This window comes from Montipora capricornis, chromosome 10 (assembly GCF_036669925.1).
Source record: "Montipora capricornis isolate CH-2021 chromosome 10, ASM3666992v2, whole genome shotgun sequence".
Taxonomy (NCBI): Eukaryota; Metazoa; Cnidaria; class Anthozoa; order Scleractinia; family Acroporidae; genus Montipora; species Montipora capricornis.
Window position 1 is genome coordinate 72,036,310 of NC_090892.1, and position 15,000 is coordinate 72,051,309.

General features: G+C 38.2%; 3 long non-coding RNA genes across 3 annotated transcripts in view; 1 reads left to right on the forward strand and 2 right to left on the reverse strand.

The window, feature by feature from the left end:
* LOC138021392 (uncharacterized) overlaps positions 1-5,257 on the reverse strand; it is an 8,561-nt gene extending 3,304 nt beyond the window's left edge. Inside the window, exon 1 of the long non-coding RNA XR_011126364.1 lies at positions 4,984-5,257. This is a non-coding gene — a long non-coding RNA (uncharacterized lncRNA). The remainder of the gene's footprint in view (positions 1-4,983) is intronic.
* On the forward strand, positions 3,564-4,954 carry LOC138019160 (uncharacterized). Its single transcript, XR_011126110.1, has 3 exons — positions 3,564-3,588; positions 4,566-4,623; positions 4,728-4,954. It is a non-coding gene; the product is annotated as an uncharacterized lncRNA (long non-coding RNA).
* Positions 5,258-7,498: 2,241 nt separating the features above from the next.
* Positions 7,499-11,207, reverse strand: LOC138021386 (uncharacterized). The gene is made up of 2 exons (XR_011126362.1): positions 10,846-11,207; positions 7,499-7,883 (listed from the first exon to the last, which is right to left on the reverse strand). It is a non-coding gene; the product is annotated as an uncharacterized lncRNA (long non-coding RNA).
* Between the last annotated feature and the right edge of the window lie 3,793 nt (positions 11,208-15,000).

Below are 15,000 nucleotides of genomic sequence, written 5' to 3' on the forward strand. Positions count from 1 at the left end.
ATCCCAAGGAACTAAAGATCAATTGCTTGTAGACAAGACAATCTTTACAAACTGCCGGAGAAGGTTGACAAACTTGTCAATGGCCTCGATAGACTACAAGAAGGCATATGATATGCATTCATGGATCCTGAAATGCCTGGAGATGGTTGCGAAGAATAAGAAGAATAAGATCTTTATAATTGGCATGATAAACTGGAAGACAGTATCAACTTCAGGAGGAACGGCTCTCAGGCAGGTGGACATTAGAAGAGGAATTTTCAAGGTGACTCTTTGTCACCACTACTGTTCATAGTGATCATGTTACCATTGACCCTAGTCCTACGAAAAATGAGAGCTGGATACAGACTGGCAAAGGACATGAAACCCATTAACCACCTGCTATTTATGGATGATCTGAAGTTGTACAGAGTTAGCAAAGATCAACTAGACTCACTTATTCAACTAGTAAGGATCTTCTCGCAAGACATTATGATGTTGTTTGGGCTAGACAAGTGTGCTGTCCTGGAAATGAGAAGGGGAAGAAAGGTTGACAGCCACGGAATAGACCTACTCGACGACCAGCACATCGGGGAAATAAAGGAAGAAGGCTACAGATGCCTTGGCATCTTACAGCTGGACCAGACTCTCAAAACAAAGATGAGAGGCAACATAACATCGGAGTATATCAGAAGAGTCAAGACTTTGTGTAGATCAAAACTCAATGGGGGAAATTTGATTGGTGGCATCAATACCCAGGGTCCAGTTGTAGTACGCTACAGTGCGGGGATTGTGGACTGGAAATTGGAGGAAGTAGCCAACATGGATAGACAAACAGGGAAGATCTTGGCAATGAATGCCTGTCTGCACACCAGGAGTAATGTTGCGAGGCTCTACCTTTCGAGAACCTAAGGGAGTGAGGACTGATTGGCAGCGAGGAGGGTGTAAAAAGGGAAAGCAAATCCCTTCATGGCTACCTAAGGGAGAGCAAAGAGTGGATGCTTCAAGCTGCGTTGAAGGTTTCAAGGTTTCAAGGTTTTATTTGCCATGATTACATATAATGTATCCGATTTAATAAACAAAATACAAAAAATTGTAAAAAAGGCGATGAAGCCCATAAAGAAACTATAAGAGCTTATGGAGCTATGGGCTTCCTCAAATTAGACTAAGAGATTAAGTTTAAGATAGCACTGGGACGTAATACAATATATTATTAAAAAGACGAAAGAGTGCACACACACAGTGATTGTTGAAGAGGGGAGTCTGCAAGACTATGAGAGGAGGAGGAAAGAAGAGAAAGTTAAAAACTGGAAGGAGAAAGCCCTACATGGTGCGTTTGTCCAACAAATATCAGATGGAGCTGGAGAGGAGTCTTGGAGATGGCTCAGGAATGGATTCTTAAAAAAAAAGACAGAAGGTTTGATTCTTGCTGCTCAGCTTTAAGAACAAACTCGATCAAGGACAGCATAGTTAAGACCTCAGAGACACCACTCTGTAGGTTGTGTGGAGATGCCACTGAAACAATACGAAATACTGTCAGTGGATGCAAGAAGCTTGCCCAGAGAGAGTATAGGAAGGAGCACGATAAGGTGCCCCCGCGAGTACACTGGGAGATGTGCAGGAAGTATGGGATAGAGTTTACTGACAAGTGGTATGACCATCAACCCCTGCCAATTGCAAAAAATGGAGGATTACCTGGGACATGACTATCTACAAAGACAGAGTACTGAAGCAGAACCGGCCAGATATTACTCTAGTGCATAAAGACACACAGAAATGGACACTTACTGACATATCTGTGCCAGCGGACCAGAACATCATCAGGACTGAGGAGGAGAAGGTTGAAACTAGCGTTTGAAATCAGGAGGATTTCGCGGAGTCTCGAAAATCACAGAAATACTCGTAGACTCGTGATTGGTGCTCTTGGAAGCATATCGAAAGGTGCAAAAACCTGGTCTGGCAAGCTAGATGTTCCTAACTTCCTTGGAAGTCAAGTGAAGCTATGATCTTCGCAGTTATAAACGCAATTTTTGCAATTGCGTAGAGAAGCCTGAAAAATTCAGGACTTCAACGGGGTTTGAACCCGTGACCTCGCGATTCCGGTGCGACGCTTCACTTGATTTCATATTCGCAGTTCATATGTGGTTCATTTCATATACCATTTCATCATTGTTCCTTGGAAGTGTACAATTATCGGCTATTCTTGGAACTGCTCGCCTGTTGCGGAAAGTGTTGTGTCTCTAGGCTACGGGGAGTTGCTGAGACTCAATCAACATTACCCAGTAGAACTTATGGCGGTTAAGGTTATGGTTAGGACGCCTAGTAGGTTGGCGGGCGCACCATCAGCTTTTTCAACAAATATGTCGTGATGGATCACATGATGGTAATGAAGACTCTAGACAGGAATGTCGAAACGTTGGGTCTGATTTAGAACGTCTTACCCTACGTTTAAAATTCTCTCAACCAGACAAGCAAAAAAAAAAGTCTGATTGTTGACAAGCAAATGCTCAGAAATAAATCTGGATATAAGGTTGCGTGGCAACTTAGGCATACAAACTTCTTTTGTGAGTGGGGTAACGTTTGGATGAAAACCGTCACATACATTTTCTCAACATATGTATTTTCAAAATCCATTAGGTGAATTTAACTTTGACGTCAGCGTACGAAATTCTAAAACGATCGAATGGAACAATTGTTTTGATGAGAAACACATTTCTTTTGCCACCTATGGTTTGCTGCACATAACATTAAGAGAATATCGTTAAATGTCTCTTCGTCAAATGTGGTCAATTTTGAGTTGCTTTTCCTACGTCTGCGGAAATTAAACGTAAGGAAGTTTGATACATGTTTTTATAATATAATTTTTTATTTGGTTTGGATTAATGTTGTTCGTAAGCAACAAAGGAACTAAGGAAAAGGACGAAAGCAGCGTTCAATTATTGAATCTCAATGTAGATGTGGATTTTATGAATGGCTTGCAAAAAAATTGGCAGGTGCATCGCAATTCTTCGATAGAGTGCTGATAATATATTATATATCCCATCAAAAGGAAGTGATCCACTAGATTTTGTTTTGACAAAAACATTATCGTGTTATTCTGAACTTGACTTGGGATATATTGAGCTTACACTATTATAATTCACAATTCCCAAATGGTCCTTATTTTGAATTCAATTCAACCCTTTCAATTTAAAATTAGGTAGATAATACATCTTTATTCAGGTTAAAGCATTTTTCTTTCATGAACCGCGCTGAAAGGATAAATATAAATCAACGGTCAATGTCGTACACTCATTCGAATCGACCTGTGTTTCTATCAATTGGTCAAGCGTCGGAAGGAGTGAAAATGGTGAAATAGTTTTTTCCTCATTTCTTCTAACGAATCAACCAAACGTCTGTAACTGTCGTAGTTAACTTAAACAGTACAGTGCAAAGGGAAAATCAGCCTAATCTAAGTAAAAATTTAGATTATTGCTTGTCAAAGCCATTAGCTGAATAATCCTTGTTCATCATACTTGGGAGAATTCTCCCGGAGGATACCTATGGGATACCCCATTGTGATGGAATACGTTTAATAAGAGTGTTATACTTTGGAGCAGAGTTGGCCGAGTGGTAAGTGCCTTCCACTTGCAGATTTGGTTCCCGGACTCATGCGAGGGTGGGGTTGTTGGTTCTCTATTCTGCTCCCAGTGGGTTTTTGTTGGGCGTACTCGGGTTTTCCTCTTTCACAAAAAACCATCTGGCATTCGATTGGACTTGATTTATAGTCTCCACAATGAGAAGAGCACTCACACTCAGCTAAGATTGAGATAATGATGATTATGATTATGAATATGGTTTTGATTACAATTAAGTAATCGGATCTGTTTAACGTTTCTTACTCGAATGAATTCGAAATTTTGGCTTATTTCAAATGCAATAACCAATGAATTAAAAAAAAAAAGATATATTTATTTTACTTTAAATTAATAGCAAAACGTTTAGTAGAAAACCGGGCGTTTATGTATCACCAACTTGAATCTGTCGCCGAATTCAGATAAATACATTGTTTTGGATAAAACTCAGATAGCGGTCAAACTATGGTGAATAAGTACACTTAAAAGGGAGTTTCAAACTCCTGCACGTCGTTAGGTGATCCATGTAAGACGTGATTTCTTGAATTAAATATTGGGTTGTGCCTATTTCATATGAGTCCAGATGGACGCATGCATTTTAAAGAAAATATATACAAGCTTTTGTCCTACAAAATTGCCCAAAGAACGACGAAAAATCTCCCCGTTAAATAAATTCCTTTAAATTTTTTTTTAGTTTAACTGCACTGAACAGTATGATTGTTGCGACAGTTTCGATAAATTCCCGCAAATTACTCAAAATTAATGATTTTATTCCTCATGATGATGAGCGAACGGTTATAAAATTTAATAGATCGAAATTTAATTGCCAACTCAGAGGACAAAAGTAAGTACAGCATTATGTCTCTTGGCTGGATCATTTCGTTTTCAGTCGCCTTTTGCAGCTGGTCTCAAACTGTGAAGCTTCAAATCTATCAAACTTTAGAGGCTGTTAGCCCATGTTCGCTACCTTTTTAGGTTACGGCTCCGTTGAAAAATGTCTGATGATCACCTTTCAATGCTTCTTTTTTTAAAGGTATGACACCTTAAAGATGAAATTTATCAACTTCAATAATCAATTTTATGTATAAACTACTACAGAAATCAAATTTACTGAAAAAATGAAATATTGTTTTTCAGGATAAAATCATTGAAACTACCCGGAGAAACCAATACTATCAGAGTAAAGAAGAAAGCCAAGAAAATTAAGGCGCATGCGATATCGAGAATCGAACCAAGGTTACAATGATGGAGCGCAAGAGCTCTGACCTCCTCGCCAGCTCTGCTATTCCCCACTACCTAAATCTAGTTGAGAAAGTACCCCCTCACGCTGCGTTTGAATGTTAGTAACAACTATCATTGTTAACTTGCTGAAATGCATAGATTTACTTCTTACCTTTTCATGACTAAAGCCACGCTTTTCCCCGATGTTCCCTGCTCCGGCAGTAAACGCTTCACTCCATTGGCAAAAATTGGCAGAACAAACTAACATAAAAAGTAGTAAAGAAGTTCTTGCGTACATTTCTGGACAGGTACAAATTACAGCTGCTACGGTCAGCTTGGGATATTTTCCGTAAAAAAATTCTTAATTCTGCACCGGATAATCTTGTCTTTTTATGCTTGCGGTCTTACTTTCAATGTTCGCTTTTGACTGCGAACTTATCTCCTTGAGGATCGGCTCTCTTTGACCAATGTTTTTGAAATGCGGCTAATAGCTAGCACAGTTGTTGTTTAGGCTTGCTTAACACAAAGAAAAGACGTCAGTTTCCGTTTCCGACCCTGCAGGAAGCCGGCCAACGCATCCCGACAACAGTTACTATAACCTTAGTCCTTGGCTCTTTGCAGGGCCATTAGTTTGAGAACTATGTATTTCAAGACATGTAGCCGCATTTTGTTTATATTTAAAATCCTGTTTTGCTATAATATTATGATCCTGTATGTATTTTCTCCTGATGATGAAAGAAGAGTATTTTTTAAAGTTATGATATCATTTCCTTGTTTATTTTTGGTGTTGGGTAATTTAACATCAAAGCTCACTAGGTCCTCCTGCTTTAAACCTATATTCACTCTTTTGTGACTTATTCAGTAATACCATTGTCCTTTTACTTGCAGCGTAAAACACATATAAAAAAGAAAAGTTAGCGTTTATGGTATTTTTAGGTTCTGTTTCGCACAAAATCAAATTGGAGATGCAAATCATTAAAGAATGGGAAAAGGATGTTTTAGGTTCCTGAATAGCATTCTGAACGCCAGAAATAATGATCTGGCAAAGAAAATCAATGCAAGCAATTGTTACTTCTCTGGCAATTGACAGATTATGTTTATATTACGGGAACAACTAAGCGGTAATGGATTTCTTTAAAAATATTGGAAATGACTAGGTTGATTGATGAAATTATACCTTCAAAGACATTCATATCGAAAAGTGGGATTTCAATTAGCATTGTTTGTTTACTTTAAAATAGGAAAACATAAGCATCAGCTACGAAACCAGATTTACAAAAATTGTGAACACAGTCAATGAAAAGCACTCTCTTGTCTGACAGTTTCTCAGGGGAACTTGACTTTGTTTACTGTGTTCTAAATTCCTCATTTCAAAGGATCTTATTCTAATGCAATGAACGATGTTGGATCATCCGTTATGACGCTCATGCATAAGCGAGGAAAATCTAGTAAACAGAATTTTCCTAGAGTTTATGTATGGACCCAATTTTATCTCTTCATAACGTGAACTCATTGAGCTGGCTGCAAATTGCAGAACGTCGTAGACGAATCTTTTTCCTTTAAATTATATCCTGTTTTGAAAATTGCAGTTTTCGAAAAAAAGCATAATGAGCCTTGTTCTATCAAAAATCGACAATATTTTAGTTCTTCGAATGGTGTATTGATTCTTACTGAAACATTTTCTCTGATTCCTGATAAACTCGGTCGTTTCATAGACATTTCATAGAGATGCTAATATAAACATGCATCCAATGAATCATCCACGCCATTCATGTCGCTTATGTTGGAATTATACGCCCCATGACAGGATACATATGTAGCATATAATCCGAGTCAAGAAGAACTCTCAGAGTGATCTTAGGGACAGTCATATCATATCAGTAATCATATCACATGTCTTTTGACCTGACCTGAGCAAACCATTTATGTGGTCCAATATTTGGGGAATAGAGTTCAATGACAAGAAGAGTAATGGTGGCAGGTGTGAGATGTATTAATGATAGGTATTATTTTTTTGAAGGAGTTCCAGAGTGCTGCTTTTTAAAACGATCTCTCTGTGGGCTTTTAGGTTAGGCGTTAGAGGAAAAAACAAAATTAAACATGTATCTTTCAACTCGGCTAGAGTTTTAGTGAATCAACAAAGTTGAAATAGCCATATCTCCCAGACCTCAACGAATACAACATATTCTCACTGTTTCGGTTGCAGAAGGTAACAATGAAAAATTTGCACAGAACGGACAACATTGTGTTCCTTAAAGGGGGCATAATCGGGTATGGCTGGGCACATTTTTTGCCAGAGAGGATTAATTCGAGGCCGTGGCCATCACTCACTAACCACAAACACAATGCCGTAGACTCAACTCGTCCCCAGAGCCCACTTTTCGTTTGGTCAGCACCAAGAACTAGGCTCTAGCCCGTTCCAAAGCAGCAAGTCCGCGAATTACGGACTTCCGACTCGTCTACGCAGACCGTCTCAAAATTGGGATTAACAAAGGTTGCCAATAGTTACAAAAATGGACTTTCACTGCGACTAAGCATAAATTGGCCCTGACCAGAGTCCGTGCTCTTGGTGCTGACCGAAAGGAAAGCAGGCCCTGGGGACGAGATTGCTCTTGACTCTGCTGGAACGTTTCTGAAATCAGGTGATTTACAGGAGCCCATGATTACAAATAAAGAAGAAAATTCACTGAGATTTTACTGTCTTTATTGCATCCGCATGGACGATATGTTAACAAGATCCATTTTTGGTGGGCGAAGGAGAATCTTTGCTTATATTGGTGCTCTGCTAAGTATTTCAAAAAATTTAAAGTCACATCTTTATTGTTACTTTAAAAGAATTTTCCACTAAGAAAAGTTGTCTTGTCGTTCATTGGTCTTCACCTGACGACATATTGTACCAAATATAGTTTGTTGTTCTACAGTGTAAAATATTAACGATATTAGTTACTGAGTGGATCACAGAGGAAAGTATTCTTCATCTTGTGCCAGCCGTTGAGCTGTCCTTGAAGGGTCTTCTCTTCTGTAGTCTTTTCTACGGGGATTAATTATCTTAAACAATGTCCTCTTGAGTGCCTGTCAGTGAATCAGCAACACAAAATGCAAAACTTACGTTAGTTATAACACTGGCTCAAGATAGCAAACAGATGATTTCAGTAATTCATTTCTTCAAAGCCATATAATTGTAGTAATTGGTAGCCAGTTAATGATGACTGACTCTGAAATAGACCGATTGGTTATCATAAATTAATATCCAAAAAAGGGTTTCTAAGTTGAGTTCGTGAATCCTGAGACTCTGAAGTATGAATTCGAATGGAAACTTTCTGGGGATCTGAGTGATTGTTTAGTACCAATTTAACATTTAAAGGCGGCATTCTTATGCAAAGGTTAAAAGTGGAAGATTGGTAGACTTCTTAGGATATTACCAAAAATCGTCATTTTTCATCGCTGTATAATTTCACTTATTACATAAGCAGAGAGAATTACGTACACTTCCGTGTCGAAATAAAAATGACATACGATGTTTTCACTAATGAAAAATTGTCGTATCAGTCTTTTGATTGGCTAATAGTATGTTGAGCTTTGGCGCGAGTGGCCTGTGCACCGACAGCGGGAGTAAAATTTGTAAACATGCGTATGGCGGCCGACTGGTGTATAGGTTTCAAAGTTTCTGATCATGTATTGCTTAGTTTTCTGCACAAAATACTTCAGAAGATCTTAAAAAGTTTTTAAAGTGCTCAAGCGAAGTATGGAAGGTAAATGTTTCCTTTATTTCAAAAATATTTTGCTCTATGTTTGGGACTTTCATTCACGATCGGTGGTTTGCATAGCCTATTGATTAATACATTAACTCGTTAAATTTATGATCTCTATACAACAAACAAACAAACAAACAAACAAAAACTTTATTTATCGAGGGTAAAATATATGATTACCGGTTACCCGGTAGTTTCCATAATGGTTCCCCTCCCCCTCTCCCCTCCCAAAAAGAAAAAAAACTAAATATAAAAACACCTACTTATAGTTAAAAGGTCCTATTAATCTTAAAATGCTCTAGTGAGGAGTTTTCCGCAATGAAATTATTCTGTAGCGTTATCCTGAAATTTAGATATAGGCATATTTTTATCCCCTAAAAACATTTCATCTGTTCGGATTTCCTAGCTGAAAGTCTAGCGATCCGAAATTTATAGGGATCAAAACTTACCTTTTCGAAAAATTCAGCCAGAAAAAAGGCTCCCGAAAGTTCTAGGTGACCTTTTTAGGGTAAAATTCATTAAAAATGGGCAATTATACCACTTTTTAGATGTTCCCACGCGGTCTAGGAGCTAGGAATTTTGTATTTGGTAGTCGTCATGTCTGTTTAGTAAATACTGTTGTGTTCGGACAAGTGATTCTAAGTGTTTATTTGACCGTAAACGTCACAAAGGTTATTTCAGGTCAGCCTACAGTTAATACTGTAAAAGCAAACAGATTCCATTAAGGACGGTGCCTACTAATGCAAAGGTATTTTTGCGCGGTTTACTGAACATGCGGGAAAAGCAGATCTTAACGATTGCTATTGAAATAAAAAAAAATTGGGGGTAACCACGCATTTCGAAGATAATTAATCAACAATATTTGTAAAAAGCTTTAAAATACATAGCAATGTATGGCGTTCTTTTCCAAATGGAAACTTGATTATCTCTGAAAAATGCGTGGTTATCCCCAATTTTCCTTTTGGATACCAAGAGCACTTGCTAAGTTATGCTTTCTCCGCATAATTTTGAACCGTTCAAAAATATCATTGCATTAATAAGCACAAACCATAGTTAATCCTAGTATCTCGAGATACGTAGACCGTATGCGCAATAACAATAGTAGGCACCTTCCGTAAGTGTTTAAGTATATGCATGAGTTTCGTTTGATCTTTCTTTTTTGACAGGGTAGGTTCGTCTACATTTACTACAACAAAGTTTACGTATGAAGCACTGAGGAAATCCGGAAGATTACACGTCACCTTACTGGACCCAAAAGAAACATCCGCTGTAATGGTTTAAATAGTTTGTAGTTAAATTAAAATCATCAAGACTGTAATGTTTTTTTTTTCTAAAGCATCCTAGAAACGATAGCCCATGTTTGGATTTTAGTTTCGCGGGGAGGTAACCTATTAATCCATAAATCCTCTTTATCTCCCCAGTCAACAACAGGTAACCGCTCAAAATTTACCTGAATCTTACAGTTAAGAAATAGAAAACATGTACCGTGTTTCTATCGAGTTATAGAAACACGAGTGAACGTTTGGGAGAACGAAAAATGCTGTGGGAACACGAGCCGCAGGCGAGTGTTTCCACAGCTTTTTCGAGCTCGTGCTAGTTCTGTCTCCATCGAGTTATAGAAACACGGTTTTTAACCAAGCAGCGTGCGTATTTTCTTAAGACTGTTTTCTAAAATAGTATAAGAATACAGAACGATATAAAATGCACGCTGATGCCGCTCAGCGCGCTTTCCATTTGGCAGAACTGGCCGGCCAGACCGGGCATTTGGAAGGACTAACTCTACAACGCCTTCAAATTAACACACTTCGAGGATGATATACACTCCTCCAGAAGAATGCGAGGGATTATCATGCAAGTATTTATTCAAATTGTTGCATCTGCTTTGCAAACGGACAGGTCTGGCCGGCCAGTTCTGACAAAAGGAAAGCGCCCTTAGATGCGTGCCACTATTTCAAGGTCGAAGTCAAAAGAAAACAATTTAAGACCACACCATGACAACTTCAGTGTTCACCGATGAATCTAGACTAGTGCTCAACAGTAAAGTAGCGCTGCGGTTACATCTTAAGGCACACTACTCAGTATGAGCGCACACACACATACATTATATATTTAACAACTATTCACCGAAGTGGTGACTAGATGTAGAGCTTAAGTAGCCAATAAGAGCGCGCCTCAACGCTATCCACTGTTTTACTATATACTAAATATATGTATGTATAGATGTGCGTAAGAAAAATGCGGTCTTATTGTAATCCATAATTACAAGTTTGACTGAATAATACCTGTGTCTCGCTTCCAGGTAATTCCATTCGTCTCTTACATTTGTTTCCTGATCGATCCGGGCAGCTTCCAGCTGAAAATGCTTCGCAAGAGGATGCAAGAAAGGAAAGCAAAATGGCCAGTAACAGCCACGTACATTTGGAACTCATTTTCAATGTAGAAAGTGTAGTTGAAGATTTTAGTTTCACCTTCTATTTGCAAGCGAAGTTGAAATACTGCTTAGCCTCCTGTTGTGAAGCCTTTTCTTTTATACATTTGGCTTCGGGGCAGCTGCGATAACTGGACAGCGTGAGCGCAAGCTTGCCGCCTTCAGAGACGATAAGAACGCTTCCTTAATGACAAATAATGTGAGATGATGATTATCAAGAACAAAGAGAACTTGCTCTTATTTAAAAATACGGACCTCGTTATTTTCCTCATATTGAACATCACATTTATGTGCAGGAAGAACATCTTGGTTGATAGAACATTAGACGCATGATAAGAAGAGATAAAAAGTAATTATTTCAGTTTCACCGCAACACCTGAATAATAGAAGACGGAAGTTGAAGAGAATCTAAAATGGTGACTTTTTGTCTACCTCGTCGTCGCTATATTAACGAAATTACGTTAAATGGAAGTTTAGCGCTTCAGCAGTGTCCATTTTATGGTTTTTGTTTCAAGTAATGCTGCGTGTCAAAGTGTGATAGTTTTTTAAAACTAATCTTCTTAGGATTTAATTGGCAAAAATATAACATTTCGAATCAGTCTGAAGGATATCAAATATACCATATTTGATATGTCGCTGTTAAATTGTAGAGCTCTCCATTTTGGTCTTTTGGATTTACCATGTTTGCTACAGGTTTTCTCTAGAGTAAATATATCTTTGCATTTAATTTGCGCTGTGCAAATTTGGTGTAAATCCATTTTTTCGTGCAGTGTTACTCTTGAATTTAACATCACTGCTATTAGTTAGAAGCAGGGATGGCCGCATATGTAAGCAAATGTAATAGTGATTAATCCAAGGCAAAGAGATGTAACCCACTGTTTAATATGGCTGTGCTCTTGTGTTTTCTTCGTCACGGCATCACCGACGAAAGCACAGTAACTATTGACCGTGTGCATCCGAGAAAACAACATTTGTAAATATCACCAAACTGAATTACAATTATTTTACATATCCATGATTTTACTTTTCCTTTCTTTTTAGGTTTTCATTGTTTATTAAAAAAACGACGGAGTTGAGCTCAGTTTTCCAGGATGACCGATACAATTCAAATTTCTTATGCACCCCTCGGTTTCGAGAAAAAGCGAGCTTACATTTAAATTAAAATTTCAACTATCCTATGTCTTTTTAAAATCTTAGTTTGACATTTGGTGACTGATTAACTTCTTGGTTTCATTGCATCTCTTATGAGCCAGTTCTGCTTTCATTGTTTTTCCGTAGATGATATCTATCTTGAATGCTGGGTGCCCCAATCTTTAATTGAATTTAGATTAGGTCCGACAAAATTAACTCATCCTTTCATCAAGTTTATAGATGGTAATACTGATACCGCTCTTAATTAATAGTAAACCAGACTGAGAGGGCGATGCGAAGAAAATCGTGACAAAAATCACAAAACTGCAGAATTTTGGAGTGTCCTCAAAAATACTTATTCAGTTTCAGCCGGCGGTCCATGCCGGGCTCGATGCCTCCTTTGTGCTACCAATATGCGCGTCCAAGAAATCGACAAAAATTATTAAGACTCCTTATTTTTAAGGTTCATGTTTTTCCCGCAGGTGATTTCACTCACGAAAAAGCATAAATAAGATAGAAATAGCATTTATTATATCTTTGACATAGTAAGCGCAATTCGATAATTGGCCAATTTAGCATGCCATATTCTACAGCACGGAACATTTGACTTAGCGTTTTACTTTTCTGGGCGATTTGCTTTTCCAAAGATCTTGCTAACCTAGTTTTCTCTGCCTAAACTTTAGGCTTTTTAGTTACTAGACTTTTTATACATGGCCCTTGTGGAAACAGGGACTTTCTTTTACCTACAATTTTTTAAAATTTTTGTGGCAACTGCAGGATAGGCTTTTGTTCTTTACTTTTTTGTCTGTCTTTCTTCTAGTTTCCTGTTTTTGTTTTTTTCGTTTTTCTTCTTTTCTTTTTTTTGTAATGGGGGCAAATGCGATTTGTTATCCCTTAAGCCCTGGCCAAACGAAACGCAAGTCATCGCAAGTCGACGCAAGTTCTCACTTGCGAAGACTTGCGTTCACTTGCGATAGGGTGGCCAAACGCGACGCAAGTTGAGCGCAAGTCCTTTGCAAAAGTAGCAGAATTTTTGTTTTTTTTTCTTTTTCCTAGGCTCAGACTCGGAAGAGCTGCTACTTTCACTGTAGCTGCTGCTTATACTTGCACCGCTACTGGGTCTCCTGTTATGGTTTTCGTTTTTCTTATGTTTTTTTAACTCCCTATCCTTGTTTTCTTTTAGCTCTTCGGGGCTTAAGTTTTCCGAATTTTGCTCCGTGACAGAAGCCATCTTGTCAAAAGGGAAAGCGCGAAAGTTTCAGATTCCTGCTCAAACAGCGGCATCAGATTGGCTAAAAGGTTTCCAAAAAAGTTCGAATGACTTGCGAAAACTTGCATCCACTTGCGTTGAGTGGCCAAACGAGACGCAAGTTGGGCGGACTTGCCTCCAAAATTTGAACATGTTCAAATCAAACGCAAGTCGTCGCAAGTCTTCGCAAGTGAATGCAAGTGGGTGGCCAAACGGTATGCAAGTCAGCGCAAGTAACAAAACTTGCGTCGACTTGCGATGACTTGCGTTTCGTTTGGCCAGGGCTTTACATTGAATGTTGTAAACAAATATTTGAGAAGCAACTTTCCGTATTGTGCTCGAACTCTGTTAGTGACAGGTATGTAAGATTGTGATTTCGTTCTGACAAAAGGTAATTCAATAAACCAGGCATGCGCGAACAATATGACAGGTGAGAGAAAGTGGTCCCTTGGTTACCAGTTGGACTTGAGTCACAAGTTCAGATTGGAAAAATAAACGCAATACACTGGCAACCCTCCAAAGATGATTTTAGCTTCACTAAAAACTGAACTATATCCTTTGAAATGATTTATTAAACTGTAGTAGCGTAGGGTACGTTTTCCTGCTGCTTTTGGTGGCATGGACAAATATGGATTATTTGAGGCCGCCAGGCTTACCTGAAACGAAAATTTTCGTGGCGTCCACAGTTGAATGTTTCAATGAAAGATAAAGCTATCCGATCGGGTATCATCTCAGCTTTAGCCCACGTTCTTACACTAATTGAAATAACTTTAGCATGGATAATGAACCTCTTACAACTAAAATATCTGAATTTATTTTGGCAGCTATTCAAGAAAGCTCAGAGATTTGCCCTGAAAAACTAAAACCAATGTATGATACTTTCTCTTCAGAAAGTCCTCTAAAAATGAAATGACAACACGCCTTTTTATGTTTAGGACTTGAATTGGTTGTTTGGAGAATGTTAAGATATATAGTTTAAGCATATAATAAATCTCATAAAAAATATTAAGAAAGAGTAATTTGTCGCTCAGAAAACACCCTAAATCTGCCATTAATTGCTTTTCTTTCAGTGCAGTGTGAGTCTGACTGAAATACAGCTTTTGACAATCTCTTTGAGAAAAACGTAGTTGAGAATAAAAAGGCTTTTTCTTTCATGTACTATAGTTCATTATTGGCTGATATACTTAAAAGGAGTTGATGAAAGGATCTGGACTTTAAAAAACCTGTACTGTGCCTTTCTTTGATAATAAAAAAAATAACTCTTAAAATTTAACCATAAACATCTCAAAGATCTAAATGAATGTCAAAGTGATAACGTACAAGTAGTGAAGGAAATGAATTCAAGACCTGTAGATAAGTGTCCTGCGACATCTTATGTGCTGCAGGGTAAAGTAGGAGGGGGTGGCGTGTCAGACTGAAGGTGGGTATTTGCTGCCTCTTGCATGGTGCTGCCGAATCTCAGGGTTCGAATCCCAGTCTGGTCCCTACCTCAGTCCCATAACAGCAAATTAAACTTAAATTCTCTTCTCTATGCAAGCTTATCGTGAAATGAAGGGTAGACGGATCATAGCTATGTCCCGCTAGAGGTAACTGAAATGAATTAAGAATATATATAATGTCATGTAGTTG